Genomic DNA, 15,500 nt, shown 5'->3' on the forward strand with positions numbered 1-15,500 from the left:
TGACCCTGATATCCAAATATGAAGATGAATATCTGAAGTTTGAACAAGTTGTAATTTCTTGGGCCCTGGGCTTTATTAGGGATGTCATGGAAAACATATGGAAACCAGCAACTCTCCATTAAGCTAATATAATAGGATGGTTAGTACTGGCCTTTATGCAATATACAATCCTAAGGAGTCTCCCATTCCATCAATGAGTCTGGGACAGGGATTACTTCTTCTGATATGCTGGTGTCTAGCAAGGAGAAACCACCATCTCTTGCAGATCCAGTTTGGGAATTCTCCCTCTGTGTCTATCTTTTTGAATAATTTAAGCATTATTCATTGTAGATTTTCTTTGAATGTCTGGCAGAATTCTGCTGTGAATCCATCTGGGCTTGGGCTTTTTTTAGTCAAGGAAATTTTGTATTACTGTTTCAATTTCCTTATTTGTTATGGGTCTGTTTAGGCTGTTGATCTTCTCTTGGTTTAACTCTGGTGGTGGTCATGATTTTAGAAATTCATCCATTTCTTTTAGGCTTCCAAATTTAATGGAATATAGATTTGTAATGTAATACCTTACAATGTTTTGGATTTGTGTGTGTGTGTGTGTGTGTGTGTGTGTGTGTGTGTTGTGATGTGATGTTTCCCCTTTCATCTCTGATTTGTTGGTTTGGATTTGGCTCTTTCTTTTGGTTAACTGGGCTAGAGTCAATCTTGTTTAACCTTTCAAAGAACCATCCCTTAGATTCATTGACTTTTTTTTGTATTGTTTTCCTTGTTTCCATTTCATTAGTTGCTGCTCTGATTTTTGTTATTTCTTCTCGTCTACTAGGGTTGGGATTGGTTTGTTCCTTCCTTTTCAGAGTCTTGAGTTGTACTGTCAAGTTGTTTACATGTGCTCTTTCTGATTTTTTAATGCAGACACTAAGAGCTATAAATTTCCCTCTTAGGACTGATTTTAGGGTATCTCAGAGGTTTTGTTGTGTCCTCATTATCATTTTGTTCCTGGAATACTTTTATTTCTTTATTAATTTATTCTTTGACTCATTCATGATTCAGGATTGTGTTGTTTAATCTCCGTGAGTTTGTGTAGTTACTAGAGCTTCTTTTGCTTTTGATTATAAGCTTTATTGAACTGTGGTCTGATCGAAGGTATGGAATTATTTCAGTTTTTTTGTATTTGTTGAGATTTGTTTTGTACCCAGAGTGTGGTCAATTTTAGAGTAACTTGCATGAGCTGCTGAGTAGAAAGTGCATTCTTTGGTGGTTGGGTGGAATATTCTGTATATATCTGTTAGGTCCATTTCATGTACTATGTCATTTAATTCAGACGTCTCTCTGTTTATTCTTTGTTCTGTCTGTTGAAAAAAATGGGGTATTAAAGTCACTCACTGTCACTGAGTTGGTGTCAATTTCTGTTTTATAGTCCTGGACTACTAATTTTATGAAATTGCATGCCACAGAGTTTGATGATTGTAATATCTTCTTGGTCAATTGTTCCTTTGATTAGAATGAAGTAACCCTCCTCATTTCTTATGATGAGTTTTAATTTGAAGTCTATTTTGTCAGATACTAAAATTGCAACACCTTGCTTGCTTCTCAGGGCCATATGCTTGGAATATTTTTTTCCATCTTTTCACTCTAAGATAGTGTCTGTCCTTGACAGTGAGTTGCGTTTCTTGAAGACAACAGAAAAATGGCTTTTCTTTCTTGCTCCATTGTACCAGCCTGTGTGTTTTGACAGGGGAGTTGAGGCCATTGATATTTAGTGTTATTATTGAAAGGTGTGTATTGTATACTGTCATTTTAATTTCTTTATGTTGTGGCCCTATTTTGTGTTTCCATTTTGTACCTTTCTTTATTTTCTTTCTGTAGCCTCTTGGGCATACTCATTCCTGTCTTCTGACCTTCGTGTTGCTTCAAGTATTCTCAGGAGAGTTTGTTTGGAAGACATGAATTCTTTCAGCCTACTTGTGTCATGGAAAATTTTCTGTTCCTCTACGACCTTGATAGATAGTTTTTCTGGATAAAGTATTCGGAGTTGGCATCCATGGTTGTTTAGAACTGGGAATACTTTGTTTCAGGCTTTTCTGGCTTTCATAGTTTGCATTGAAAAGTCAGCTGTGATTCTGATGGGTTTTCCTTTATATGTAACTTGTTGTTTTCTCTAGCAGCTTTCAGTATCCTCTCTTTGTTCTATACATTTAATGTTTTTACTATGATATGTCAGGGGGACTTTCTGTTCTGATATGTCTTAATGGTGATCTTTGTGTTTCTTAAATCTCTACAGGTATATCTTTCCTTAATTTAGGGATGTTTTCTTCTGTACTCCTATTGAAGATCTGTTTGATGCCATTGATTTGATTTTCTTCTCTTTCCTGTATGCCTGTAATATGTAGATTTGGTCATTTCATGTTGTCCCATATTTCTTGAGTATTCCATTCCTATATATTTTTTTAATTTGGCATAGTCTTTGCTTAAGGAGTTCAGATCGTCAACTTTATCCTCCAGTCTTGATATTCTGTTTTCCATTTCACTCATTCTGCTTGTGAGACTTTCTTCTGTTGTTTCTAATTGGTTTATTGAGTTTTTCACTCCCGAGTTCATTTCCATTTGGGTTTTCTTCACTATTTCTATCTATTTAGTGAATTTGCTTTTCAAGTTATAGATTGTTTTTGATATTTCATTAAGCCACATAGTTGTGTATTGCTATTAAGGCATATAGATGCTCTTTGTTGGTTATGTGTTCAACTCTGCTTTTGTTTAATTTAATTTTTTGTCCTATTAATATTGTTTACATAGCTCAGTTATTTTTGTTTGGGTATGGAAGACAAATTGGTGGGTATTTCAAGTTCTTGCTGGGTAGTAGATTGGTCAGAGTCCTGACAGAGCAGGTCTGTCTGCATAATCTGGAGGCTGGGAATTTGGTGGTGAGGGGCCCGTCTGGGTGAGGACTCAGGGTCCTGGCTGAGCAGGTCTGTCTGCCTCCATAATTGCTTTCTTTCCATGCCATAAATACTGGCTGGGTGAGGACTTCAGGATCTATGGTAGGGTGGTTAGCTAATCTGGTTTGGGAAGCTAGTCCTGGGACTTGAGGTGCAGGAATCAGAGCCCACCTGTGAGAGAGGCAAAGTCCTGGCTGAGCAGGTCTGTCTGCTTGATCTGGAGGCTGAGAATTTGGTGGTGAGGGGCCCGTCTGGGTGAGGACTCAGGGTCCAGGCTGAGCAGGTCTGTCTGCCTCCATAATTGCTTTCTTTCCATGCCATAAATTTCCATTATCTGTCTCAAAAAAAAAAAAAATGTGCTGAGGAATGCAACTACCCCTCAGCAGACTTCTCTAGCTGTCTTATCCATTGAACTCATTCAAATTACAACAGGACTATTCCTGATATCATTCCTTCAACTAAAATTAACTTGAGAACCCTCAATATTATATCAGTTCCTCAATGTCTTCCTCCTCTATAGAAAGAAGGGCATATTCAGCCAGAGGCTAATTGTAGTGCTGTGGTTTCCTTCATGTTTGAACTTTTCGTTTTGCATGTTAATAAAGCTTCATGCTCTTTACCTGCTCACTCATGCTAGTTAATTCCTGTAAACCTTGAAGGAGTAAAGGAGAAATTTCTCATTGTTCTTCTCTAGTTCCTAAATGAAGTTTTTATTTTATGCACCCTGCTGTCTTGAACTAGTGCACATGTGCTCTCTATGTCTATGCTATGAGCCAGAAAATGGCAGGATTTGTTTGACTCTACTGAGATCTCATCACAGGGAGACCACTATACCTACACGTGAAGTGATCTCAGTAAAGGTATGTTAATGACATGGCTAAAGATTCTTTCCACAGTAAAGCTCTTTTGATGCAAAAACTGTTGAATAAGAAAAAAAACACAAAATCCCACAGGTTTCATATCAAAGGGGATGAGATAGTTTATTATAGAGACAAATATAAGCAATTTGGTCCAGGAACCCAGATTCACATTGTCCTAAATAATGTGTCCCAATGTAGTTACAATTTCAGGAATTTTTTTAAGTAACATAACAAAGAAAATCTTAGATCAAGACACTTTGAAACACATTGGTGAAACAATATGTATATAGTTTCCAGTGAAACAAAGAATCTCTGGTATAGACCTCAGATACTATTTGATAACATTCTTAGACTTAGTTTGGTGAAAGCTAGAGTTCTGTGCATGCATTCAATAAAGGTTTACCAAACAGTCACAAGGAAGTTAGGTTCATGTAGAGGTGAGCAATGAGTTACTATTTCAAGGAAAAGATAGCACAAGATCATTAATTTGGCCTTGGACATGTGACAGTGAAGTTACCCACGGTTATTGAAATTCTAATCAATCCGCCTTGTAGATTATTTAATGTAATCTCAGGTTGTTTATTTTCTGTGAACTTCAGTTAGCAGTTCCATCCTGTGACTCAGGCTGGAACCCAAACCAAAAAAAGAGACATCCAGTTTCACTTCTTGGTAAAAACCACATTTTTCAGAAATGCTTTATTTCATTTTTTAAAAAACCTCCCATGAACTGAATGCTTTCAGTCAGCAGGATATGTGTCGATTAATCAATGTTTTCTTTTGAGTGTTTTTTTTTTTCTATGTATTTCTGCTACTTTCTTTTCTTTCTGTTGCTTTCCAAATTTAAGATTTATCCAAGGTTATTCTTACCTTGCTAGGACACACTGAATTAAAACTATTTAGAAGCATATTCCATTCTGACTAATATATTCTGAGTAGTTTAAAAGTTTACTCAATCCTGAATGGTTTGTTTACAGAAGGTGGCATCTGCTGTAATTTATCAAAAAAAAGTACATTTGTGAACAAATACATTTAAATTAAAAATAAAATTTATATTTGAAGAAGTCTTATTTTATAATGAACAAATGAAGACATAAAAATAGAAAATTGAGATAGGTATTATTGATGTCGTTTAATATATTTTGTGTTTGGATAAAAGTAATCTATTATAGTTAAGTGATATATGGAAATGTAAGGTATTCTTTGCTGTAGGTGGAAATTTACATGTAAGATGTTTTTCTACTCACTCCAGAAAGAAGAACATGATAAGATCTCTTGAAGCCTCTGTTTAATCAGTTGTGCTAGTTTGCTGTTCTGATGTGATAAACACCATGACCAAAAACAACTTGGGGAGGAAAGAGTTCATTTCATCTTACACATCCCATTCATCACTAAGGGAAGTAAGGGCAGGAACTCAAGCAGCAGATGAAGCAGATAACCTGAAGAATGCTGTTTATTTCCTTGCTTCTATGCACATGTCCCCCTGCCTAGGAATGACACCGCCCATAGGGGCTGGGCCCTCCTACATTAATTTGCAGTCAAGAAAATGTCCCACAGGCATGCCCATGGGCCATTGTGATGGAGAAATTCCTCAATTAAGGTTCCCTCATCCTAAGTACACCAAGCTGACAACCACAATTAGTCATCACCCTAATGTTTGAAATGTATTGTTATTATGTGGACATGTAACCATCCTGCTTCAGTGAAAATTTTTCTGACACACCTGAATCCCTCTTTTTAGTTATCAGACTGTTGAGACAACAGCTTCCCAAGTAATTGGAACTTTGCCAGGAATCTCACACTGGGTAAAGAAAAGGCTGAGCCCTGGTGGTGGCCTCGTTTATTTGATGAATTTTTACCACCCTTCCTTGTGTCACTTCCTCATTTTCTTGTGTCACTTCTTCATTTTCTGCCTGGAAAACCAAAACCACTAAGTAGCAATCTGTCATGGCTGCCTCTGCTGTTCCCCTTTTTTCAATCTAAATTTACACTGTGGGGCTGGGGCTTGCTTTTGTCTTGTTCATCTAGCTAAACGTTTGTAGATATCTATCTTTTCAAAGAACCAACTCTTTGTTTCCTTCATTTTTTTGTCTATTTATTTACTAAGATCTCTTTTTGTTATTTTTTTCTTTTCTAATTTAGGGTTTTATTTACTCTTGCACAAATGTTCTTTGAAATGCTTCTTTAAAAACAATATTTTTACTGTGGGCTCCCAATATCAGTGATCCTTTGGTTGCATTCCACAAATTTTGCTATTTTTTTTTTTCATTTGTTGTTTGCTTGAGGAAGTTTTAAAATATCACTTCTGACTTCCTTGAACTGCTGTTCACTGTAAGGGTATGATACAGTTGTCATTCCATTGTTTAATATCTAAAGTTTCTTTTACTTGTGACTTCTAATTTTAATTTAAGCATAGAAAAATTGCAAGATATGTTTTTTGTGTTTGTCTGTTTGTTTGTTTTGAGGCAGGGTCTCCCTGTATCCCCAGCTGGCCTGGAACTCACTATTTAGACCAGGCTTCCCAGGATCTCCAAGAGATCTATGTACTTCTGCCTCCCAAGAACTGGGTCTAGTGGTGTGAGCAGGACATCCAGCTGTGGCACATATTTTCTGAGTTATTTACACATTTATATTTTTATCACCTGTCATGAAATTTTGATGAAAAAGTTCTATTCTGTAAACTATATTTCCATCTTGGCAATAATTTGTTTTGCTATACAGAATCTTTTTATTTTGATGAAGTCCCATTTGCTAATTTTTGCTCTTATTTTCTGTGCAGTTGGGGCCATGTTCTTTCCTATATCTGTATCACTAAAGCATTTTCCACAGATTCCACCAGTGTTTTCATATTTTCAGGATTTGCACTAAAGTCTTTGATCTTGGGTCTAGTTTGTTTGTTTGTTTGTTTTTTACAAGGTAATAGGAAGAGTTTCAGGCTTCTACCTGTGGATACTCAGTTTTCCCAATGCTGTTTACTGAAGGGGCTCTTTTGAGACCTGTGTCAAGAATCAGATGTCTGTAGCTGTTCAGGATTGTTTTGGGATCTTCTATTCTATTCCACTGGCTTGTGTTTCTGATTGAGTGTGAGGAAAATACTGCTTATCTTTTTTTTTAATGTGCATGAATGTATTGCCTGTGTGTATATAAGTGCACCTGTGTTGTGCATTGCTCATGGAGTTCAGAAGAGGGCGTCAAATTCCCCTGGAGCTGGAGTTAAAGATGGTTGTTAGACACAATGTGTGTCTGGGAATTCAACTCGGGTCCTCTACAGGAGCAGCCAGTGCTCTTAACCACTGAGCTATCTTTCTAGCCCCAAATGCTGTTTATCTTAATAGAGCTCTGCAGTGTGCTTTTAAGACAGGGATTCTGATAACCCCACATTATGCTTCTAATTAGGATTTCTTACACTAATTTTTTTCCCTTTTCCCTTCTTGGGAGGTTCCTACACTGCCTTCCGAAGCCCCAGGGCTCACAGACTAACATAGGACATTTTTAGTTTGGGTTTCACATGGTTTATATGATAGGGAAGGAGCAACTTACAAAGAGACAGCATCATTCCAGCCTCACCCACAGTCTTGTTGGCTTTTGCTCATACCCCATGGGCACGTGGTCTCACCCCATGGTCTGTGAATGCCCCATCTCATTTCCATGTCCTGCAGGATGGCTCCAGGCCTGGAGGGCCCACCACCCACAGTCTTGTTGGCTTTTGCTCATACCCCATGGGCACGCGGTCTCACCCCATGGTCTGTGAATACCCCATCTCATTTCCATGTCCTGCAGGATGGCTCCAGGCCTGGAGGGCCCACACTTCCTCCTCCCAGCTCTGGACACCCCTCGCCTTTGGCTCTCTTCCAGTCTTGCTGCCACTAACTGCTGGTGGCTAGGCTCCACCCTTCTTCCCAGGATACCCTTCACTCAACCCTAGCTCACACTTTTTGAAGGAATGAATGATTTTGAGGCTATACTCCACCCCTTTCCCCTGACTGTTACAAACTTTCTGACATTTCTTCCACGAATTTCTCTGAGCCTTGGAGGGGGTGACAGATGCAGGGCACTCTCTCTTGTATCATTATGAGATCATGATCTCTTGGGGCTCCCCATCATTCATCTTCAAGATGTGGCCACTGATCTATCTCAGTAGTGTTTCCCCTACTATGAAGACAAATGGAAAGTAGACACATCTAAACAAACATGAATGTAAATACAAATGTCTAGAAGATATCCCAGTGGGTGTACTGTTAGGGTCCGTGACTCTGTGGGTCTCTTCTGAAGAACAAATGCAAGAGTACGGAGATGCAAAAATCAAACAGAGTTTTACTAAACCAGCTGGCTAGGGCCGATCATCCTCCCAAGACACGCAGGTCTGGTTAGGGCAATCGACCCTGAGACAATTTTAGGTAAAGATTATATAGGCTTCCACAACCGTTACACAAGAGCCCGCGTTTATACAGCCAATAGTTTCAAAGCAAGCATTTCATAAACCAATAACTTTAAAACAAGAAAAAATGTTATAGCTCCCTTCAGGTGTCTCAATTGGGAAGAGATGCTTGGTATGTGCCTGGTACAACTCTTTCCTGTTATCTTGTGTAAGCAGACATGACATGACACAGAACAGGTCAGGCTCTGGGGGTTATAGCACTTCGCCTCTATCTTCGGATGCCTGTCTCTAGTTGAGTTAATTGGTTACAAGCAATAAATTTAAACAAGTAAGTTTAAGCAATAAATTCAGGCAAGCAGTATATTCAAATAAACAGTAAATTCCTCTTCCCCTAACATTTAGTAAGTTCAAGCAGTAAATTCAGGCAAGCAGTATATTCAAACAAACAGTAAATTCCTCTTTCCCTAACAGTACCACATTCATTAAACAGTATACTTGCAACTGTTTCCCCACTGGGGCCTGTAGCCTTCCCTGACATGGGGGATTGGCCTGGTCTACAGTACCAGATGTGTGTTTCACCCATGGGAGTGGGCCTTATCCAATTAGAAATTTGTCAGCTGTATGTATGTTAGTCAAGCTATTATTGCACTGGCAGGCATTGCTTGGCATGTGAAAAGTGTACAGCATGCAGGGTCCATTGTTGAGTAGAATCATAGGATATTCTTTCTTCCCCAACCATCTGCATAGCACTTTCTGGCACTATGAACATCATCCATCCAATGGCATGGAGTTTTTGGCTCTGTCTCAGCTCCATCTCTTCTTCTCCTGCACTCACATCATGCAGTGTCTTCAGCAACATGGCCTTGCAGACCTTTCTAGTGTAAAACTAATATTAGTGACAATAGCCTTGGTGAATTTGAGAACCTCTAGGATCTCTCTCTGACCAGCAGCTCATAGGGGGGCAACCCACCACTGGTACTGTAGTTTTTCTTAACAGTCATATAGTTTGGGGGGGGGGCTCTGTTTTTTTTCTTACCCAACCATAAAACTCTCCTTAAAAACTCTCAATAATCTTACAGCTATAGCTGGCTTTTGTTTCTTTGGGTATCTTTCAAATGGGTTTTACATCTGTAAAACACTCAATGGTTAACATCATATATCAAATCAATCATAGACAAGGTCTAACGCAGCATGGAAAGGTTTTATCCATTTGTATTAATTGCTTTCTCTGTAGATCTCTGTTAGGTACCATAGGCATGGGTAACAGGCATGAATTTGGTTAGTTCTTTGCTATCTTTAGTTATCCGTTTGGAGTCATTCCACATTCTGGGCATCTTACATGAAGTCTCTTTGTATTCTTTTATCCTTGATACACTTACAAGTGCTGGCTGAAGTTGCCTGACCCTGCATTGGGCTAAGGAGGCAGGGGCTTTCTCTTGTCCCCACTGCACCTGTTGGTTCCCTGAGTCAGGCAGGCCCTGAGTTTGCCTCCTGACTGCAGCCATATCTGTTGTCTCTCTATTGACCATACCTGGTTGCTGGGGGTGGACCTGTCTTTGGGGATACTTAACCATCCCTGGGACAGTTTTTATCCTCTGAATGCCTTTTGTAAACTGTTTTTCTGGTTTTAAAGCCTCCCAGAAACTCCTTAGTTCTGAATTTGGTTCTCTATCAATGTTTTCTCTGGGAGTTTGGGCTCAACATAAATCTTGCCACATTTGTCTTCAAGTGACCAAAACATACCATTTCTTCTGTCTGGCCTTTTTTATATGTCTTTTAGGATGTTCGGTTATTCTATAGACATGTTTTACATGTTAGTAGAGTCACTTAGATCTGCTAAAGCCTCTCTCATTTTACAAAGATCCTGTCCCATTAAAGGACTTAGCAAAACCATTAAAGTTCTATACCTTTGTTGAGGTCCCAGTTGAATTGGGCTTTGCTTTATATGTCTGGTGAACATAGTCTTATCTGGCCCAGTGAACTGAGCATCATATATTGCTTTTCTCATACCTAGTTCTCTCAGTAATTCCTGTCCTTCCTTTATAGTCCTCCAGCCTCCATTAATTATGAGAGTTTCCCTTGATGATGACATTGTATCTTTAATGCCTACAACAACCATCCCATTAAGGACTGCTCCCCCCTGCATCAGCCTAGGTTAAACAGCCTATGTCACAAGGATAGATGGGTGGTTATATAACTCAGCTGTGATGCTTCAGAAGAACTTAGACTGGCATTATTTGCTTCCATGTCCCATACACTCACAAGCCACATAGTGAGGGCCTCTTTGGTTGCTTGTAAGTCTTTCCTAGCTTTAACAGCTCCAGCTTTTCCCTCTTTTTGTATCAAAGGTTGAATCTGAAGGGCAGCTTTCGCTACTTTTATTTTTAGGTCACTTATTTTTTTACCGCTATCTGGCCTTTTCCTGGGTCCTTGAACCCCTGGTCCCCTAACCTTGCACAAGGTAAAATGTCCCAGTTTTTCTCCTCTCAAACTCTGAAGCCAAAACTGAGTCTTCCAGTAACTCCATAGCCTTTTCAGCTTCCTCTGCCTTGGGCAAATCTTTTATTATGCAAAGTAGCCATTCCCCCATCTAGATTCTCCACTTGTATCCAAGGCTCAAACAATTTTTTCTAGCTTTCTAAGGTGACCTTTAAAGAGGTCTCAGACCCATGTGGTGGCAGACTCCATTTTTTAAATAACTGAGCCATTTCCCCACATTTACAACACAGCTGTGACCCTGGGATTTTTCCCTTTGATTCTGTCAGCATCTTTATGGCCTGCATCATTCTAATTAAATATTTTACGATTCATTGTGAGATCCATGTCAGTGCAACCTCTAGCTCCCTCGCTTTTCCCAAACTCCCACGATTTGTCCTTTCCAGCACCATCCTGCTGACTAAGCCAATTTGTTGCAGTAAATTTTTTTCCCTTTTCCCTTCTTGGGAGGCTCCCACACCACCTTCTGAGGCCCCAGGTCTCACAGACTAACATAAAACATTTTTAGCTTGGGTTTCACATGGTTTATTTCATGATAGGGAGGGGGGTAACTTACAAAGAGATGCATCATTTCAGCCCCACCCACAGTCTCTGTTAGCTTTTGCCCATGTTCCATGAGAGCGTGGTCTCACCCACAGTCTATGAATGTCCCATCTAGCTTCCATGCCCTGCAGGATGCCTCCACCATTTGCCCCAGTGGCCCCACACTTCCTGGTTCCAGCTCCAGAACCCCGTGCCCATGGCTCTCTCTCTTCCAATCTCCATGCCGCTAGTTCTGCCGGTGGCTAGGCTCCACCATTCTTTCCAGGGTGCCCTGTGCTCACCCATTGCTCATGCTTTTCAGGGCAATTTTCAGGCTACAGGATTGCTTTGATTTTTCAGAGTATTTGCTTAGGGTAAAATTCCATATAGATTTTAGCTTTCATTTTTCAATTTCTGTAAAGAATGTCATTGAATTTTCTATTTTACACTAAATTTACGTATTAGATTTACATATCACTGGGTAATATCACCATTTTACCAGTATTTATTCTGCTAATATCAGGTCATGGGATGTCTTTCCATGTCTTGGTATCTTCTACATGTTCTCTCTCTCTCTCTCTCTCTCTCTCTCTCTCTCTCTCTCTCTCTCTGCAGGTATGCTTGTGTCTGTGTAAGTGAGTATGTGTTATGCATATGTGTGCACATGCATGAAGAGGCTGGAGGACATCCTCAGGGGTCATTCTTCAAGCTGCCATCCATCTGCATATTTATTTACTTATTTATTTCATGTGTATGAGTGTTATCCCTGCATGTACATAAGTACACACATCATGAAAAGCCCACAGAGGCCCAAAGAGGGAGACAGATCCCATGAAGCTGTAGTTATGGATGGTTGTTTTCCACCTTGTAAGAGCAAGGAATCCAACTCGGGTCCTCTGGAAGAGCAGCCAGTGCTCTTAACTACTGAGCCATCTCTCTGTTCTCCCATCTCTATTTTTTTAAACACCAGTTTCTCATTGTAGGCTATTCTGGCTGAGCAGGGAGCCACTTAAATCCACCTTTCTTTATTTTTTCAGTGATGGGATTACTGAGTGTATGTTTCTACATACATTGTTTCTTATTCTCTGCATATTGACCAATTGTGGAATTTTCTAATAGTCTCCATCCATTGCGAAAAGAAGCACAACCCCAACTCCAGTAAAACTTGGTGAGTCCCCATCAGCCTGAATTTTTTAAATATCTTTGTTTCCTTTTTCTATTTTCTGGTTGTTATTCTTTGTTCTTTGGGTTTTTAGGTAGTTTGATTTTCAAAGAACTCTTCCACTTACACAGAAAGAATGGATAGGATATACAACTCTCTTCCAAAGGACCTCGACAGATTTTTAGTGAATAGTTACCTATAATACCATGTGTTGACAGAACAAGAAATACACAGTGAAAAAGGCCATTGCCCCCACAAAACACATCTGTGTCAGGGGTGAGGAAAGGGATGTGCAAGTAAATAATGAAGTTTAAAAAATTCATTAGGAGGGCTGGAGAGATGGCTCAGCAGTTAAGAACTCTGAATGTTCTTGCAGAAGACCTGGGTTTGAATCCCAGCACACACATGGCAGCTAACAACTGTCCCTAAATTCAGTTCCAGGGGATCTGATAGCCTCTTCTGTCCTCCATGAGCATTGCAGGACATGGGTGCACTTACCCACATGCAGGCAATACACACATACACATAAAAATATAAAAATAATAAATAAAATATTTTTTTAAAAACTTATTACAAGAATGTACTCTCATTTAATAATTGAGGGAAAAGAAGAAAACTTCTTACTCTACCAGGCTCATCTTTGTATGGCTAGTTAAGAAAGAACCTCCTTGTAAAGGATGCATTAATATCTTGGTAGCAGCTCAGATTTCAGCAGACCACCAGAGAGTGCCGAGTTCTGGCCTCCCTCTAGCAGAGGGCCTGAGAACCCAGGGGATTGCCTGAGAACCCCTGATCTTGCCACCACATGGTGGTGATCTTCCCCTAATTGTGCCATACCCACTTCCTTATCTGGGGTTCTTGAGGCCCCTCCCAAGGCCCCAGGGCAAATCTGGCTTTGGTAGGCTAAGGCTGAGATCCTAGCAGACAGCCTGAGAGGGTGGGTTCAGACCTCCATCAGTGTAGCAGCTCGGGTCTCAGCAGATCACCAGAGACTGCCCAGTTCTGGCTTCCATCTGGCCTCCCTCTAGCAGAGGGCCTGAGAACCCAGGGGACTGTCTGAAAGGCCCAGAACCTGCCTCCACATGGTGAAGAAAGCCTGAGTATACCTGACTGGAACCTGAATTGGGCTTCTGTCAGTACTCCTAAACACCTGATCTGAAGCCATCAATCCCTCCAAATTAAACCTGAGAGAACCTGAACCCAGTACAAACCAGCTTTACATAACCAATAAAGAAAGAATCTAGGCATCCCTATAATACAAACAGACGCATAATTCAACTTAATTCCCATATCAGAATCATAAAAAAAAACAAAATAAATTTACATGTGAAAATCACAACAAAAGAATAATAAAATGGAAAGCCAAAACATTATGTCTCCACCAAACTCGATCAATCCTGTAGAACAGTTCTACAAGGAGAACCCCTTAGAGATAACCCAGGACACTGAATTTAAAAGAACAATCATAAACATGATCAAGGAATTCAATGAAATTAAAGAATGCACAAACAAATCAAAGAGGTAAAAGAAGATAGGGATAAAGTTCTGACTGAATTCACAAAAGGATTGAAACACTGAAGAAAACTCAGACAGAAATGAAGAAGGAAGGTACAAGACTCATTAAGTTAACTTGAAACAACAGGGGAAAGACTCACTGCTGGAATGAATTAAATGGAAAACAGAACACCAACACTGGAGGATAAAGTTGAAGAACTGGACCACTCAATCAAAGATTACAGAAAATTTTTTTAAAAACACAAGAATGGAATATGCAAAAGATGTGGGACACCATGTAAAGACCAAATCTACGGATCATAGGAAAAGAGGAAAGAGAAGAATTTAAGGTTAATGGTACTGACCAGATCTTAAACAGGATTGTAGAAAAGAATTTCCTAAAATTAAGGAAAGACATCCCCATACAAATACAGGAAGCACATAGACCACCAAATAGGATCAGAAAAGAAGTCCCCATGACATATCATAGGAAAAACACTAAATGAACCAAAAAAGAGAAAATACTGAAAGGAGCAAAAGAAAAATAAGTCACATACAAAGGAAAGCCCATCAGAATTACAGCTGACTTATCAATGCAAACTATGAAAGCCAAAAGAGCCTGGACCAAGGTAATTCCAGTTCTACATGACATAGATGCCAACCCAGAATACTATACCCAGCAAAAATGTCTACTATAGTTGAGGGGGAAAGAAAAATCTTCTATGATATGAAAAGTCTCAATGAATACATGGCCGCAAAATCAGCCCTTCAAAGAATACTTGAAGCAATACAGAGAGAAGAGAAAGAAACAACTATACCCCATGGACAATGAAAGAAAATAAACACAGATATAATCTAGGAAACACAAAACTACAAAGAGAACGCAAACACCAATCAAAATGATGGCAAAAAATACACATCTTTCAATAATAACCTTAAATATTAATAGGCTGAACTCTCCAGTCAAAGGACACAGGCTAAGTGAATGGATTAAACTCAACTCTTTGCTGTCTGCAAGAAACCCACCTTACCTTCAAGGATAGGCAATACCTTAAAGTAAAAGTATGGAAAAGAATATTCCAAGCAAATGGCATTAAGAAACAAGCAAGTGTTGTAATTCTAATATCTGACAAAATAGACTTCAAAATAAAACTAATCAGGAGATAAGGAGGGTCACTTCATTCTTATCAAAGGAACAGTTAACCAAGAAGATATTACAATCTTTAACATATATACGTCAAACTCTGGTGCACCCGAATTCATAAAAACAACACTACAGGACTTTAAGACACAGATTAACCCCAAATCAGTAAAAGGAAATTCAATACCCCGCTGTCTCCATTAGACATGTCAGCTGGACAAAGAATAAACGAGAGACATCTGAATTAAATGATACCATACATTAAATGGACCTAATAGACATCTTTTGATTATTCCACCCAAACACCAAAGAATACACTTTCTACTCAGCACCCCATGGTACTTTTTCAAAAATTGATCACATACTGGGCCACAAAACAAACCTCAGGAAACACAAAAATGTTGCCATAATTCCATTCATTCTATCAGACCACAAAGCAATAAAGCTCAAAATCAGCACTGGACCAAGCCCTGTCACTATATAAACTCATGGCGATTGATCAACACACTTCTAAACAATGAGT

Source organism: Nannospalax galili, unplaced genomic scaffold (assembly GCF_000622305.1).
Source record: "Nannospalax galili isolate Female #2095 unplaced genomic scaffold, S.galili_v1.0 scaffold1994, whole genome shotgun sequence".
NCBI classification, from domain to species: Eukaryota; Metazoa; Chordata; class Mammalia; order Rodentia; family Spalacidae; genus Nannospalax; species Nannospalax galili.